This window comes from Elgaria multicarinata, chromosome 2, assembly GCF_023053635.1.
Source record: "Elgaria multicarinata webbii isolate HBS135686 ecotype San Diego chromosome 2, rElgMul1.1.pri, whole genome shotgun sequence".
NCBI classification, from domain to species: Eukaryota; Metazoa; Chordata; class Lepidosauria; order Squamata; family Anguidae; genus Elgaria; species Elgaria multicarinata.
Window position 1 is genome coordinate 132393046 of NC_086172.1, and position 11139 is coordinate 132404184.

Here is an 11139-nt window from a genome sequence, read left to right on the forward strand (position 1 = left end):
AGATTTGTTTTATTTTTTCAGCTGCGCATGGAGATAGTGATCTGAAGGTGGGGGACTTTGAATTGGTGCCTTTGCTGTGGTCAGCTCATCACCTGCTGAAGTTTAGACTTATGGCTGCTTTTTCCCTCTGCAAGGATGAGAGACCTATTAAGATATCTCTCCAAATAGAGATTTTAAACTATTCATTCCGACAGGTTGGTTAAAAATTATAAAACAAATATAAAATATCCCATTAAAATTGCAACTGAAACCCAAATTTAAAGGCTGAGAAAACATAAGTGCTTATCTCCCCAATTTAATTCTCAAATTTCAAAAAGCCAGTTCCAACAGATAGGGTCTCTAAAACATCTGAAAGATAGTCCTCTGTTGATGCACATATATATATATATATATATATATATATATATATATATATTGTGTATATATATATTATTCACATTTTAAATGTTTTTTAAATGTTTTTAAATGTTTTTAAAATGTTTTAATATTGTAGCTTAATTATTGTTTTAATTATTGTATATCACTTTTTTTTAACTGTACATGTTTTAATTTGTAAAGCTGCCTTGAGTCCCAGTTTTGGGGGAAAGGTGGGGTATTATTATTATTATTATTATTATTATTATTATTATTATTATTATTATTATTATTATTATTATTTGTGGACCGTGACTGGAAATTCCTCTCTATGTGCCCTTGCTATACAAATATGCTGCAGTTGATGTTGGAGGGCTGTTCACATATTACCCAGTATCCAATCCCAGTTTACCTTCCAATGTATGTTCAATCAATCCACTGCTCTGAGTGCACATGTATGATCTATATGTTTTCAATTATCTGTTTGTGACATTCATGCTTTACATTTTAGTTATACACCTGAAAAAATGTGTGAAGAAGAGGCCCAGGAGGAGGCAATACCTATTTAGGGCCCAAGCCATTATGGCTTTATGGTCTAAGAGCATAGTGCTAGAAAAGATCAAAGGAAGACAGTGCAGATGATAGAGCACTTTTCAAAATAGCTTTTAATAAACTCCAGATAACGGCTCAGCAACAAGCAAAAAAACAATGATAATATAATGATTTTGGGGCGGGGGGCAAACACTTTGTACTTTCCTTACACCCAGTATCTGTGATATATTCTATGCTAACAAAGATATAGACATAAATATGGTATAATAAAGACAGCCCTAATCAGAACCCGAGGGTTCTAAAGATAATGTTGACATACATGGGCCTCTCCACAACTTTGTAAGAATAGGGCTTTGCATGAGAGAAAGCTAGTACCTCAGCAGAAGATGGAGTTTTATTGGGCCTTGGAGGGAACAGCCCACAGAAAATTAATTCACTGGAAACAGAAGGAAATCAAAGTTTTAGGTGGAAAGAGCATAAAACAGCTTGGAAACAGACTACTCTGGAAGTAAATGCCATAGAATAACTGAAACTGAACATTTTGTTTTCTGAATAAATATTTTTGGGCATTCTGCTTAGAATCATGTTCAGTAACTGAGCTTCAGAATGATATTCTCTGCTCGAGAACTTTCGGTTCACTTTTCATTGGCAGTCAGAAATGAATTAGCTGATTGCATGAATGTGATAAAGTCCCTGTGGGTGGTGATGAAGATTGATTAGCCTAGTAGAGGAGGTGGAACTAAGGGCTTCATCACAGGAGGCTGAAATCCCACATTCTTACAAGGGCTTTCTGCTTCCCATTTCTTTGCAGGACTACAATGGACAGGCATATGATTTGAATTGATAACTTCCTTTCTCTGCAATGTTCTCTCTCTTTCTTTACACAGCACCATCTAGTGGCTGAATTATAGCACAACACTGTCATTTCATGTTGCTGATATCTCACATAAATCTTTCTTATTGTTTTATCTCTGATTTTTTAAAAAGTGAAATAAAGCTCAAAAAGTGTGGAAGACGCTCTGGAGGTTGATGACATCATGTAGAAATGCTCTAAGTATCTGAAAGAAGGAGTGGAGGCTGGTGTCTCCGATGTCAGTGGGGCGGTGAATCTGCTCTGGGTTTCAGTCAGAACCAGCCTGAACTCTAAGGAGCTATCCAAAGTGCTGAACCCTAGCTCCCAAATAGGTTCAGCACCTGGGATAGTTCCTTTAGAGTTCTGAGTGGTTCTGACTTAAACCCGGAAGGCACTCACTGCCCCACTGACATCGAAGACACCAACCTCCACTGGAAAGAAGTATTTGGACCTGTGGTAAATGGGCAGTATTGACCCCTTCTCAGTCAGTTCTAGTAAAGTAATGGGTTGCTCTGGTTGTTGTCCATGACTTGGTGTAAGCTCTCATGTCTAGTAATTGCCAGAGAGCATTTAGGTAGCACAAAACAGCAGCAATCAGCTAGCCAGGCCTCTGCCCATCAGCTGTACCATGTCATTGGTGTACTGAGCTGAGAAACATCAGCACTACCCAAAGCAAGCTCAGATATTATGAGAAATTGGACAAAGAAGAGCTCCAGAACTCATGAATCTCGCTGCAGCAGATGTGGGACAACAAAAGTACAAGCCACTGGTCCGCCTCCAATTCCCACCATGCCTGAACTGGGGCTCTGCAAGGCAAGAGTCTCTCTCAGGATACTCCTTTGAGCATGACTGGTTTGACTTAAGGTTGCCAGGTCTTCTTCATCCAGGAAGGTTATTCCTGTCTCTTTAAACATCACAGGGCACATTCTCCAGAGAGATTATTCATCTACTGAAGATTATTCTTCCCTCTCTCTTCACTTCTCTCACACTTGCCGTGTGTCTAAAGTAGAATTCTGCTCAGTCTGTGAGCTGCAAGAGGAGTGGATATGAGCAAAGAGGCTGGCAATGGGGCAACAGTGGTTTTAAGTGACCCAAAATTGATCATGATAAAAAAGGGAGTGACTGTGATAAGACAAACCAAATAAATCATATAATATTAATAATGATAGCAGCAAGAATGCTGCATTATTATTATTATTATTATTATTATTATTATTATTATTATTATTATCATTATTATTATTTAAAAGATAGGCACTCTTCTTAAGATAAATGTTTCGGTGACCAAGCAACCCTACTACTTGGGCTTTTTCCATGGCTTCTGTGGGTATTGTTTAAAGGGTTGTTTGTTGTTTATTCGTTCAGTTGCTTCCGACTCTTCGTAACTTCATGGACCAGCCCATGCCAGAGCTTGCAGACCTGTGGACAGGTTGGCATTGGCTGTTTAGCAGCATTCTAGCCACATGGTCGGAGCTGAGTAGTGCATGGTGAACACTGAATAACTTATTAGGGTGACCACCCTCCTCATGACCACTAAGCCTCCAATACTAGGGTGACCATAAGGAAAGGAGGACAGGGCTCCTGTATCTTTAACAGTTGCATAGGAAAGGGAATTTCAGCAGGTGTCATTTGTGTATATGGAGATCCTGGTGAAATTCCCTCTTCATCACAGCAGTTGAAGCTGCAGGAGCTATACTTGAGTGACCAGATTTAAAAGAGGGCAGGGCTCCTGCAGCTTTAATTGTTGAGATGAAGAGGAAATTTCACCAGTTTCTCCATATATATAAATGACACCTGCTGAAATTTCCTTTTCAATATCACTGTTAAAGATACAGGAGCCCTGTCCGCCTTTTCATATGGTCACCCTAGAATAACTAAATGGCAGTCTCCATTCTCAGCTCTCCGAATCTGACATCACAGCAGAGGCCAAACAAAAGAACAAGATGGGAAAGAGACAGGTGAGCCCCTAGGAGGATTTTTGTTTTAGGGATGGAATTACCTGAAAGTCTACCTGGATGCTAAATTATCCCAAGTCTTCCCTTTTTGTTGGACTTTTATATTGACGGTGCAGGCTTGGTAACAGCCCTTCAAGAAGTCTCACAAGTTCAGTCAGACATGCGAAGAGATAACCAGAGAGCGCCTGAAATATTCCACAAACATCAATGACTTCCACTCTGAACTGCGTCTGAACTTCGCACCACAAGAGTTCCACTTCAGTTCCACCACCAAGTCTTTGCACACACCCTTTTTGTTACATTTATGTAACTGTCTCTCACATGTCCCCCAGAGAGTTATTATTCATCATGACTGGTTCAAGACGTGTTGCTAACAATTGCTCGTTGATACAAATGGCCTTTAATAACCTGTGCTCTAATTCCCTGGATTTCACTGGTATCTTTAACAGAGAGAGTGTTGATCAATATTAATTACAAACAACCAAGTTTTGCTGATTAAGCGTCTGCATCCCAAAGGAATATTAATGCTGTTCCGCATAATTACCCAGCTCTCCCCAGAGGGCAAAATGCCACACAGCATTAGCAAAGGAAATAAACATGGAAATTACTGGAATAAAGGAACAAGACAAAAGAAAAACAGTGCAAAAGGTGCTATTGTTCCATCAATGTTTTGCTGACTTCTCTTAAATCTCTGGCTATTAGTGGGAAGGCAACCAGCTGCAAAAGAGGACACAGAGGGCTCCTGTACCTTCAATAGCTATGGCAGAAGTACGGATGGCAAGAGGCACAGTTTCTCTTTTGCCTGAATGATAAGCTGTGAGTCTTCCCTCTTCTCACAACTATTAAAGGCACAAGAGCCTTTTCCTGTCCTCTTTTGCAGCTGGTCAGCCTAATTACTATTGTCGGCTGCTTGTCCATCCTCGTTGTAACTTTTGGCTATTACTTATGCCTTCTTCCCATGGACCAGCAATGATGTCCAAATATCATTTGCAGCCCAGCGCCAAGCACATTTAAGTATAAAGAAAGTTCAATTGAAAATCAATGGAGCTTGCTTTCCTCTAGGTGTTTTTAGACTATAGGGTGACCATATGGAGAGGAAGACAGGGCTCCTGTATCTTTAACAGTTGTATAGAAAAGGGAATTTCAGCAGGTGTCATTTGTATGCATGCAGCACCTGAAGAAATTTCTGCTTCATCAGAACAGTTAAAGCTGCAGGAGCTCTGCCCTCTTTTGTAACTGGTCAAGAGGGCAGGGCTCCTGCAGCTTTAACTGTTCTTATGAAGAGAGAATTTCACCAGGTGCTACATGCATACAAGTGACACCTGCTGAAATCCCCTTTTCTATACAACTATTAAAGATACAGGAGCCCTGTACTCCTTTCCACATGGTCACCCTATGTATAGAGAATGGGGACTCACATTAAATATTTCTCCCCCCTCCCTGGAACCCCACTCTAAGTTATTACCCTAATTACTTGAAACACACCCTAAACAGGACAGTTTTTTCTACTGAGTGGCTGGTGCAGAGAAGATCACACTGATTGATTGTTAGCCAGGTGAAATTGAATCTAATCAAATATCAGAGGGAGGGAGGGAAGGGGAAGATAATTTTTCAGTAGTGAACCTGACAGTAATTACCATTTTTGAGCAAGTAGCATTATGGTGGCAACTTCTGCAGCCTAGTTGGGTTAGAACACATTTATGCTGTGCACCAACTTCCCCCAACCTGGCCCCCTCCAGATGTTTGGGACTACAACTCCCAGCATTCCTGGCCATGCTGGCTGGGACTGATAGGAGTTGGAAGACTGATAGGAGTTGGAAGGAGTTATTAGATTGTAAGCCTATGCGGCAGGGTCTTGCTATTTACTGTGTGGTCTGTGCAGCACCATGTACATCGATGGTGCTATATAAATAAATAATAATAATAATAATAATAATAATAATAATAATAATAATTATTCCAAAATTTCTGGAGGCACCAAGTTGGAGAAGGCTGTTGTATATGCATTTGTTCAGAATTCCCAGATGTCCAAAATGAAGATGAGTAACTACTTTCCACAGCATCTACCTCATATATTTGTATTACGTGCATCAAAAGGAGCTTTGCATCATGTTCAATGTTAAGAGGAATGTACTGTATTTTTTTCTGGCAGCAGTGGTTTAACCAACAACTATATGCACTGAACTTTGTCTCCAAGCAGACAAGATTCCTACTTTGCCCACCCAACTACATATCACAGAGTGTGCTCCAGGCTTTCACTATTGGCAATATTCCCTCCCAATAGTCACCATCTATCTTTTCACTCTCACCCCAGAAAATGAAAACAATGGAAGACAGTGACAATTGACTCCAGGATAATATTAAGTATATCCCCACCCCACCCCAATACCTGGAAAAGAAAATAAGTACACCTCTTTTACGTCAAGATGATCACAATATCTTAATAAATAAAACAAACTCATCAGCTAACTTTCAGGGTGGGGGATGGGAGGCATAATTTCATAAAATAACATTTTATGCTATGAACCTCGGGATAGACAAGCATTGAAAGCACATCTTCATGTATTAGGTGCTTTGCTATGCATGTTTAGGTAGGGGTGGGAGTCCTACAACTCCAAGTATAATGTTGGGAGTTGTGGGACTTTTTTTCTGTCTAAACATACATAGGATTGTGCCCTTAGATGCCATAAATGTGGCCATTCAACATTTCAATGCTTAAATACTAACTTTTTTCAGATTTCAGAATTCAGTGCACAAACTAGCAAAGGTATGAGGTTCAGATCTTAAGTACATCAGATTTTTGTGCAAGCCAAATAGGTACAACAACCCCTCAAATCAAGGTACCTCAGGAATGGATACATAGGAAAGTGGAACTAACTAGGTGCAAGGAGGATACCTGTGTGGCAGTAGGCAGGATATTAAATTCTTTGGGATACTTCCATTTTGTGCCTGTACTAACCAGACCAGTTTCCCTAATCTCAGTAGATCTTGCTTTTGAAAGCACACGTTTTTGCCTACTTGTCAGAGAGTAAAATGGAATGTGTTTGTAGGCACTACCAGCTCAAAAGTTAAGTACGTGCACAAATCAAAGAAATATGGGTGGTTGTGATCAGAATGGATCTCACCTATAATCCATTCTACTGAGACCAAAAAGCACATATATTCTAACAGGTGGGGCATATGTTAGCAGAAATTTAATTGTAATAACATCATTTTACAGAAATAGAAATTATTCTATTTCGGTAAAATGGGACACGCTCTCTGTAGTTTGTTTTCTATTCATTTGACCAGTTTGATGCATTACTGATTAATCTCAGGAATTTAGAACAACTCCCCCTTCAATTGAGTATTTATAAGCAGAGATCCCCAAAATCAAATAGCACCTTTCGGAACCCGGAACCCAGGTCAGTGACAATTAATAGTCCAGAATAATAGAGAGGATGTTTAGTAGACTCATTCATTCATTTCATTTGTTAGAGTTTAATACTTCCTAATAGCAAAAGTTCTCTGGGTGTTTTACAAAGATTAAGACTTGTCTAACATTGTTTGAGGTTTCCAATCCCTTAAAACCAAAAAGGAACAGCAAGAACTGTCAAGCCCACAAGGACAATGTAGGGAGCATCTTCATTTCACAACTTAATTGGATAGAAAAGCCCTATTAACTATAAATCCACACATTACAGCTTCCATTTATCTGAATCTCATTTCCTATCTTCCCATGCTATTCATACATGTAGCTTCTGAACACTTTAGTTAAGGGCATAAACCAACTGTCTCATATCTCTTGTGTTTTGGTTAAGTTTTCTAGGGTTAAAAGTCTTACCTCTTTCCTCCCCTCATTGGTGGTTTTAGGCTTGAAATGATGACTCCCATTGGTTGATTTAAATTCTTCGTCTAAGAAGGGAGTGTCAGACAATAGCGCAGATAGGTCTCAGACTTGACAACTTCCACGCTTCCCAGATTCCCACCACCACCTCAAAAGAAACCCATATCTCTTTAGATACCATAGTGAAATGAAGGCAAAGTTCACACCAGAGCCAGCCAATGTCTGTGGTGCCATCAGGACAGGTCTTTGGGGCAGTAGTCCAGGGACTCTCTCAGCAGAATGAGCAGGTGGGCCCCCCAAAAGCAGCACGGCTGCTTTACCACATTTAAAAGCCAGTTCAGTTATGCAGCTTAACAGTGGAGGCTGGTGGCTCTGATGTCAGTGGGGTGGTGAATCCACTCTGGGTTTCAGTCAGAACTCTAAAGGAGCGATCCATACCTTGGACAGTTCCTTTAGCGTTCTAACTGGTTCTGACTGAAACCCGGAGCGGATTCACCACCTCACTGACATTGGAGCCACCAGCCTCCACTGCAGATGACCATGGAAAAAATGCCCCCCCCCCCCAGTAAGGCCATAAAGTTGAGAGAGCGCACCCCTAGGTGAAACTGGAGAAGGGGGCTTACCTTGAAGATGTGGTGCCGTGAGTTGTTCTTCCTCTTCTGGAGATTTGAGTTCAGTCCCCGCTCCCTCTCTGACTGCAGGCTGATGCTTGTCTGAGGAGGAGGGAAACATCCCTTGCTTCAGGCAAAAATTCCCCACAATTTCAGCTCTTGAGCTACAGGAAGATTCTGGTTCAGCATTACGCAGAGAGAGAGAGAGAGAGAGATCCTCCTGGCAGCTGCTTCCTTACCGGCACTCCCCTTGTGCCAACTTGCCAGCTGCCGTGGAGGAGCATACGAAAATACCAAACGCCCCCTCGCCCAGGCAGGTGTTGGGGGTGGGGGGTACAAGGAAGTATACTTAGGCTACATGAAAGATCAGGCCAACTAACACTTCAGTTCTGACAGCTCGTGGCAACTAAATCTCATCAAACAAGTGCACTTTTGCCCTAGACTCTGCATGGCAGTAGATTGAGTTCCTCTCCACCACCACCTCCCCAGTAAACCCTTATTTATTGTCTGCCAATACTGTAATGTCAACAACCAGAAAGGATAAGATCAGGTGCTGAAAAGGCAATGCCTATTTCAGAAGCAAAGAGATTTCCCTTCCCCAACTTTGCGCCCTCGAGATGTGCTGGACTGCAACACCCATCATTTCCAGGCCGTTGGGAGAAGGCAGCCCTAAGCTCTGTGCCTGCACTGTCATCCTTTCCCCCTCTCTGTGACAACCTTGACAACAAAATCTTGAAATGACAAGGTTGCTGCTGGCTTTTATGGGCCAGCTGCCCTAGGTGAAGAATTAGGACCTAATTAGGTGAGTAAACTTTGAGATCTGAAGCAATAGGGTCACCCACTTTGCAAATCACCAAGGTAAACAACTCTGGCAAAATGGTTGCTAGTTTTTTGGGGCAAGAATACACGTTGGTTTGTGTGACACAAGATAAGAAGCATTCTTATCTTCCTGAAAGATTCCCCTTGTATGGTCTTACATCTAGCAGAGAACATGTGGAAACACACACTCACTCACACAAGCAAGGGCCATGTCACCTCTGTACTGTTGTCAGTAAAGAGCTATGGGACCATGTCACGTAACTCTTTGATACGGCTTTTCTTCAACAGGGTGGTCTTGGAGATCTCTGCCGGTGCCTGAAGCAAAGTGTCAGATAGCCAATCTCCTCTGCTCCTTTGAGGGCGCAATCCTATGCATGTTCAGACAGAAAAAGGTCCTACATCTCCCAGCATTCCCCAGCCCTTAATGACAGAAAAATATTAAGCTTAGAACAGCCTTCCTCAACCCAGTGTCATCCAAATGCGTTGGCCCACAACTCCCTCAAGGTTCAAGCCAATATTGTTGGATTTGTAGTCCAACATATCTGGAGGACATCACCCTCCTCATGACCACTAAGCCCCCAATACTAGGGTGACCATAAGGAAAGGAGGACAGGGCTTCTGTATCTTTAACAAGTGTATAGAAAAGGGAATTTCAGCTGGTGTCATTTGTATGCATGCAGCACATGGTGAAATTCCCTCTTCATCACAACAGTTAAAGCTGTAGGAGCCCTGCCCCCTTTTGTGTTTGGTCACGCTAGGCAGGGCTTTTGCAGTTTTACCTGTTGTGATGAAGAGGGAATTTCACCAGGTGCTGCATGCATACAAATGACACTTGCTGAAATTCCCTTTTCTATACACCTGTTAAAGATACAGGAGCCCTGTCCTCCTTTCCAAATGGCCATCCTACACAATACACACTGTGGAGATAGGGCTGAACCTTGGATCCAAATTCCAGAGTTGAGCAGACCAGGGAACCCAAAGTGGTGACCCAGAAAATGGCAGGTGATTCTGGGCAGCAGAAATTCCATTTTATATTCCTGTAGCCATGGGGTGCTAGGACTTCAGTGAGTTTAAAATGCAGAACTGCACATGGACAGAGGTGTTTTGTGTTGTTTTTAACATTAGCAAACAAATTTGTTGTTATTGTTATAATATATCAGGAATGTAGAAGCAGTTGTAAAGCACAAAATGGTGTTTAGGAGGTAAAGAGAAATGATCATCGTGTGATTCACAACTGAAGTAATATAGCATGGCCAACTAGAGCGGGTGGGGTGGGCATAACACCATTGAATTCATGGTCTAAAATTACTGAGCTGCACCAACTGAATCTCCTGCCTGAAGCAACTTCTATCACAAACATAAAGGAGGAGAACTGAGGCAATTGAAAATACACTTCCTTCTTGATTGAAGTCTATGAAGCCATACCAATTTACACTCTGAAGCCAAGGGCTCATGCAGTACTACATTTCAGCAAAGAATATTTCTGACAAAGTATTGTTGACTCCAGTCCCAACACAATCTAAGTTCTCCCCAGGTAAAATATGAAACTAAGGTTACCATCCTATGCCTGTTTAGACAGAAAAAGTCCTACAACTCCCAGTATGCCCCTGGGATTGTTTCTTTAGGGCACAGGATTGTGCCTTAAAGAAACAAAAAGCTTTCCACTTGAAGAATTTGCTCTCCCATTCAAATGAAAACAAGTAGAGCATCCAAAGAAACAAACTGTGATCCCCCTCCCCCCACCAATATTTACAACAAAGCCAACTAAAATTTTAGACTTTTAAATGCAAAAACTATATGAAAAGAAAATGTCCGCTCCAGGAGAAGGATGCCACTGAAGCTTTCGTTTAATTTCCACACCTGCATATTTTCCTGAGTAGTCGGAAATCATAAATTAAGTTTTATGTTCATCAGGGTCTTTAGAGGGAGGGTGTGTGTGAAATTGCAGGTCAACAAATTAGTTATGGAGAGAGAGAGTGGGGGTGGGGGGAGAAGAGGGAGAAAAGAAGAAGGGAGAGAGAAATAAGTCAGGAATGAGTCATTCTTGAGCCTCTTGCTTAGTCACCTGTACATCTTCTCTCCAGGCAGCCTGAAGTTAGTGCAGATGCACCACCCACTTCCACATTTTGACAAGGATGGTTATTTAAAAGAAAAAAGAGTGAGTGAGAG

General features: G+C 41.5%; 1 protein-coding gene across 2 annotated transcripts in view; it reads right to left on the bottom strand.

Moving 5' to 3' along the window:
* The window catches only part of PAK6 (p21 (RAC1) activated kinase 6), a 59081-nt gene extending 50778 nt beyond the window's left edge, over nt 1–8303 (bottom strand). For both annotated transcript variants that reach the window (XM_063118876.1, XM_063118875.1), the window contains exon 1: nt 8164–8303. The gene's annotated coding sequence lies outside the window, so the exon portion shown is untranslated. The remainder of the gene's footprint in view (nt 1–8163) is intronic.
* Between the last annotated feature and the right edge of the window lie 2836 nt (nt 8304–11139).